Here is a 6854-nt window from a genome sequence, read left to right on the forward strand (position 1 = left end):
GGTGATGAAGGATACTATTCACGTCGGCATTTTGACACCAAACACGGAGCTAAATTTAGCCTCCAAGAAAAACATCAAACTGTCCAAGAATTAAAAGGCAGACTGCAATCACAGCAGAATATATTTACACAGCTACAGCCCAGTGCATGCTGAAGGTATGTGAGCAGAGCTCCGACCAGATACAGACTTTTACAAATGTCAGTTTGTGAAGAAACACCATCGCAGACCGAGTTGATGAACTAGCAGCAATCTAACAACACAGCTAGCTAAGAGACGAGCAGGTACTTGTGTTTGTAATAAACTGTTGATGAAAGCACAGACAACACGGATACATCATCTATCCATGTTCATCAGACCTGACTCTCAGTGAGCAGCTCTTGGATGTAGCTGCATGCACAGGACGACGACAGGGAGGAACATTAGTGATGCAGAGAGGTGACACAAACAGCTTTGAACAAAGTTAATGTCAGAACTTGTGTTTGATATTTGTCTTTGTTATTTTCTTTAATAGTTTGATCTTTGATAGTCATGTGGGTTTCTGAACCCTCAATTAAAATGATTTATGTTACAATAACAGAACTGTGCTTAAATATAATTTTTCATTTATATAACTGCATGTACAATATGTGTACACTTGAATAAACAATAATCAAATGCAGAGAGAGTTATTTAACAATATGTTAGGGAGAAGTTAGTTGTACAGTCTTACAGTTACAACCGGCCCTTTGAGGGCGACCGTGATGCTGATGTGGCCCAGAGTGAGATGAGTTTGACACCCATGTTCTATACTGTCCGGTATGGTCAGCCGACAGCGCTGTCACTAAAGATAAGTTAAGTGACCATCACAGATATTCAAAGCAATTCGATTCAACACATGAAATTTGAACAAATGTGCCATTGCTGTGCGTTGTCTCCCCACACATGTTGACCAGCTCATCAATTACCTCTGAAAACAAAAGACATGTTTACTCAGATACTTGCACGTGTCTGGTGTTCAGGACCCACTCCCCCCCCCCCCCCCCCCCCCCCCCCCCCCCCCCCCCCCCCCCCCCCCCCCCCCAGACCCAACCCATCGAGATCCTTGCCCCGAACTGATAATAACTGGTATAGGCTGGTTTAGGCTGCACATTTAAAGTGATCATTTTGGGCCTTTTTGTACATTTGAAACTAAGATAATTGAGGAAATGTAATTGAAATGGTTATTTTTTGCTTATTTTCAAATTATTTATTTAATAGCCTATATTTATCATCCAACACCAGCGATCCAACCAACATGTTCTTTGGTTTAGCCAGAACAGAACCCGGAAATTAAATATGATCAAAATACCACCCGCTAATTTATTTTTTTGCAGGTCACCTGGCGGGTGAGCACACTAGTTGATTTTGTTAGCACGGAGAGCGATCTAACGCAGGAGTTTCACCAGAGAACTCTGAGTGTTGAAAGGGAAACTCTAGCGCAGCTTCGTATCAGTTCCTGCCTGTCTCCAGGCATGCATCTTCTCTCTGACAGACAACAATCTGTGATGTTCCCCTTCACCCACAAGAAATCTGCCTCAGACCATCTTTTTGGATGTCAAGTAAAAGAAGGAAATATAGGATCCTCAATGCAAACACAAGGTCTCTCAATTTGATTAGTTTTCAGTGGGATGAGTTGTCACCCAGACCTCTAATTCAAGACCAATAAAAGAGAAAGAAGCAACAGAAAGAGCAGTGAAGCCAGAGGAGAGATGCTCAGGTCAGTCGTTGTAGTTAAAAGTCTTTAGTATCAGCTGCAGTCTGGACTAGTTTTCCTCTCGTTCTCTGCCGGGAGATTGACTCTCAAGGTGACCCTCCTCCCAGGTAGAGTGTGTTTTAATGAGGTTGTCAGGCTGGTGTAGAGAAGCAGCTTGATAAGTCTGCTCAACCTAATAACCTCCAACCTGCATCAAAACCCCAGCTAACCGTAATGTAACCGCTAGGGAAGGGTTCCACAGCCCTGGCTCAGTATCCAGCATGACGAAGACAGATTACGATATTTGTTTTGTAATTTGATGGATGAATTTCATGTTTTCAATATAATCTTAGATGTAGAATAGAACAACTTGTGCCGCTGAAATCCACATGACACGAGGATAAATCTGTAATGACAGGGATTTTAAGAACTGATAAATGAGATCATGGGCCAGAAAAGGTTGCGATGCCCCCCCCCCCCAACCCGTGGTAGCAGGACCGCATTGTCACGGAAAAGTAGCACCACCCTCCGCTCCCCATATTTAAACTGTTAGCTCTGTCAGTACTGATGCCGACTGATAATACTGTCAATAGTAGTTTTTTCTCGGCTCAGATCGAATGCAGGTTACATTTGACTGGAGAAGTATTTTTGCTCCTTGGTACAGGGTGTTCAGTCGATACCTCACCGATAGCCAGCCCTCGGCATATTTCACAATATAATTTCCCAGCCCTGATTGCTTGTGATCGCAAATAGTGCAAGTGGCTCGTTTCACAAATGGTTGTCAGTCGCAAATTGCAGATAAGTTAGCGAGTTGTGCATTCCTCTACATGGAACGCAAGTATGATGGTTATTTTGAAAAGTAAAACCGGTCAAAATGAGCGCGAGAGGAAATGATCTTGTGTTGCAAGTTCAGTAAACAGGCCCACAGCTGTCCAATGAAAGCTATGTCCATCTGAGTTGGTGTGAAATATATTAAACGGGATACAGAACGGGAGTCTGCTTATCGAAACATTGCTCTGTAGCAGCGCTAGCGGCCAGAAACTCCACAGTGTGGCATTAACAGCATCACATCGACACCGTCACTTATTCACGTTATCGTTAGTGAACTAGCTGTTGATGTGACGTGTGACTCAGTGTGAGTTATCTTTGTTGTAGTTCAAACAATATTTCCATTACTCAACACATTTTTTGCCCAGTTGACTGTTAACTGCAAATAAGAGCAAATACTAAGTAGCATCCAGATGGCACATTTATAAGAGTGTGAATAGAGATCAGTTTATTAATGTCACTACTGTACAGTGTTGCTACAGCAAACATACATGTCAGTCATGTTGATGTGCTGAGTGTGACTGAAAAAAACAGGAACAGCGAGGTCAAAATAAATCAATAATTATAATCTTTCATGATCATTTTTAAAATGTCAATTTACCGGGAGGAAATTCTGATGTGTTATTGGACACTTAGAAAACTCAGAAGTGAATCTTTAACATGAGGCTGATATCAGCCGGATATATGAGCAAATGAATGGTCTCAACGTGTACACACTCAAACATGCTGAGGAGACATACGCTAAGAGCAGCACAACTCTCCCTAATACACCCAAGCATGCGGTTACACACCAATCTCACTCGCTCTCATACAGTCACTCACACACACACACACACAAACTCCCCCACCAGTAAATGGCATCTGTGCCTGCTGTGTCTGATGGGATCGTAAAGAGGGGAGTCAGTAGCGCAGGAAGAAAGGGGAGCGAGAAGAGAAGCAGCAACCGAGGCAATTTACCCCACAGATTAGAGATAAGAGAGTTCAGTCAATAAGCACTGATCTCATTTGAAGATATACCAGACTGGCTAGACTCACACGCACACACACACACACACACACACACACACACACACACACACTCACACACACACACACACACACACACACACACACACACACTAGTTGGTCTATTGCTGTTACTGTTGTGTCTGTCTGCAGACTGTCTTTTCTAGCATTCTCTTGTTTTCAACCAGGATAAGACCGTTGTTGCAGTAAATATGGATTGGACAAATCTCCCAGTCGCTGCCTCGCCTCAAGTCTTCTGTTTTTGTCTCTACACAGACAAAATGTGGCCTTAATCTAACATGGCTGCGGCTTCTTAACACAAGCCCCTGCACTCTGTACAACTTTGCTGCTCTTCGTTTCCCCTCATTGTGTAGAAGCTACTGTGCATTAGAGTCAATGCTACTTTATGGTTCCGTTTGCCACAACAGTGTGGTGTGCAGACCTATTACAAAGAAAGGATCTTTTTCCTACTCACCAGATCCCATTAGAAGACCAAAACCAACACTGAATCAATCTTAAAATATCTGCTTCCTCTGAGAAGCTACATTGTTGCATCAACCGAGTGACGTTTTCCTTCGTCACTATGAACACACACATACACATATTTTTCACTCAATCAGGCATGCACCATCCTGCTGCCTCAAATATTCCCCAGAGAAAAAAAACCCTTAATCCGCCACTGAAAATAGTCCTAAAGGAATGCTTTGTTTCTTCAGTGACCAGCTGTTCCAGGACATTGCTTTGGAATCAAAGGCAGCGCCACAGAAAGGGGCAGCTAGGGAAGTCAGAAAGTATTTTGGTTTGGACAAATTCAAATTATTTCTGATAATATTTAGGAATATGCATTACTAAAACAATATAACAACATGATGAGGGCCTAAATGGGAGCAGCAAAGCAAGTTTAGATCATTCTTCATTTGAAGCTTTTACAGATGTGCACTCTCATACACAGAAGATGTGTTCTATAGAGCAGAATGCATTCTTTCAGTGGTGATGGGATATTGACTGCTTTTGACCTTTAAAATATTAGTATATATATACAAATATTAGTGTCTTCTTTTATCCATCGCTCCTCCGTGCACTTTACAATGTTAAAATGTGTCTGTCTTCAGGTTGTGGAAGTCATTTGCCAGTATTTGTGTATCATAGAAAGAATTGTAATAGCACAGTGTTTATTAGTCTTATTTAGATTCATATTAACAATATGTTCTTATACTACAGAAGAAGAAAATATATGTCAAACAAGGAAACAAATGTTCTTCCTTTTGTATAGTTATCATCAATGGTTCGGGGTCAGACAACGGCAACATTTTATATGACAAGAAAAGGCTTTTTCCTGTTTATGTGCAATGTCTTTCTCTGTGTCTGGTCACATTACGGTGTGAGGTGTGTGCCGTTAGGCCGTAGGCCTACTGTCGATACCAATGTGTACTAAATAACCTCTACGTCTCCCTGCTCTCGGGCCAGACACTTTATGTTTTCATCTGCTGCCCTTCTGTTCGTCAGAGCTCGTTTCAGTCGGGGAAATGGAGAGCACAAGTTTAAATGAGTCAGTCTGTTTCTTGGTTTTATGACATCTCTAAAGCACCGAGCCTGTGCTGAGGGATGAAGCAGCCGGCCAAAAACAACTGTCTTCAAGGTTGCCATCAATGTGAAACAAAGATAGAGAACTGAGGTTTCTCTCTTTCTTCAGTCCTTCCAAGAACAAGTCAAAAGCCTTCAAAAGGATATGACCTAAAACCACTACACACTAAACTAAACCAGCCTTTTTAACTGGACCTGGAGCCATGTAGCATCATTATCTTCTGCTTCCATGTTCCACAGAGCAGGAGCCACTGTTCCCTCAGTGTTGTAGTTTTCTGGGGGTTGTCAGAGTTGCCAGCAGCTTTTTACGTCTGATTATTTTTGTTATTATTGAACACAAACCATCATCTTTTTTTCTCACATTACCAGGTAGTTTTGTTGCCTAAACCTAACCCAATCACGTGGCATTGTGTGACGGGAGGCTGCATGAAACATATTCATGAAGCATATTTTTGCTTGAGAAACATCCATATAACAGATGTAATTCATACAGGGATTAGAGGTCTCTATTCATACATCCTTCTTCTGAATTTGATCAAACGACTGATCATCTTTGTGGGGACTGTCTCTGCCAAGCAGCACTTTGTCCAGTGACTCCTCCCACGATAATACATGCAACCCTGTCTCCTACTGAAGGATGTTCCCATTCTCAATCACTTGTTGCTTGTCTTCAATATTTTTGTTTTTGTTGATTAAGCAAATGGAGCTGCTGTCAAACATGATCTGACAATAAAGTACTATCATCACCATCATCATAATCATCTTCATTTGGTTGAGAGCGGAACTTGTTTCCTCCCGGGATATGGTCACAAAATAAAACAAAAGTGCAACAAAAGTACTTGGTTGGGGGAAGTAAAAGCACCATGGTTTGTCTTCAAATGCTTGGTTATGTTATTCAAGTTACAGACAAATTGAAATGGGTCATCAATGCCTTTTAGTTTCTCAGTGGTCCCCCGGTCCACCTTGGCCTCGTCCTTCCATGGACTGCTGAGGACTATAATTAGGAATGTTTTGTTGTAAGACAAAGATAATCCGGGGGAAGATATGTCTCCCTCAAAACGTAATTGACAAAGCAGTTTTTTGTATGGGAAAGTCATTTTTTGGAGACTAGGCTGAAATATATGTTGTATCAGTGTTGATTGCATCTTAGTGGTCCAGTCAGTGTACCTCCAGAGGCAGTCCGGGTTGTAAATGACCAGGGCTACGGCAGAAAGCTACAAAGACTTTCCTCTGTGGGATTGTGGGTGACAGAGCCTGAGTCAAAAGACTTATGAACAGAGCGGGCTTCTACTATCAAAGGAGCCACAGGGGAGCCAATTTAAAGGCCACATATTCTTCATAAAGCCACAGAAGGACTCATCACAGCAATGTTCTGAGCAGCAGCAGAGATGAGGTGCAGATGTGAGAAGAACCACATCAGCACCGCTCTGCAGCTGTTCACCACAGACTGTTTAGCTTTTGAACATTTGTGCTCTCCTTTTCTTTCACAGTTATGGGTTCACATGTTAAGCAACCGCTCTGTAGTTCTAGTTTGAACACGTGCTGTGTGGGATTTCTCCCTGTTGTTTTGGTTTGTTTTATCTGATATGCATATGTGTCTAATCTGTCATCATTTGATGAGTGGTATTTAAGAGTATTTGCTAAATCAAGTGGAGGCAGCAAGCCTCCACTTGACAAGTTGCTGTGTTAAGTTTTTTTTCTGTAATTGTTCTTTCTGCTCTTCTCT

The sequence above is a fragment of the Melanostigma gelatinosum genome, assembly GCF_949748355.1.
Source record: "Melanostigma gelatinosum genome assembly, chromosome: 21".
NCBI lineage: Eukaryota > Metazoa > Chordata > Actinopteri > Perciformes > Zoarcidae > Melanostigma > Melanostigma gelatinosum.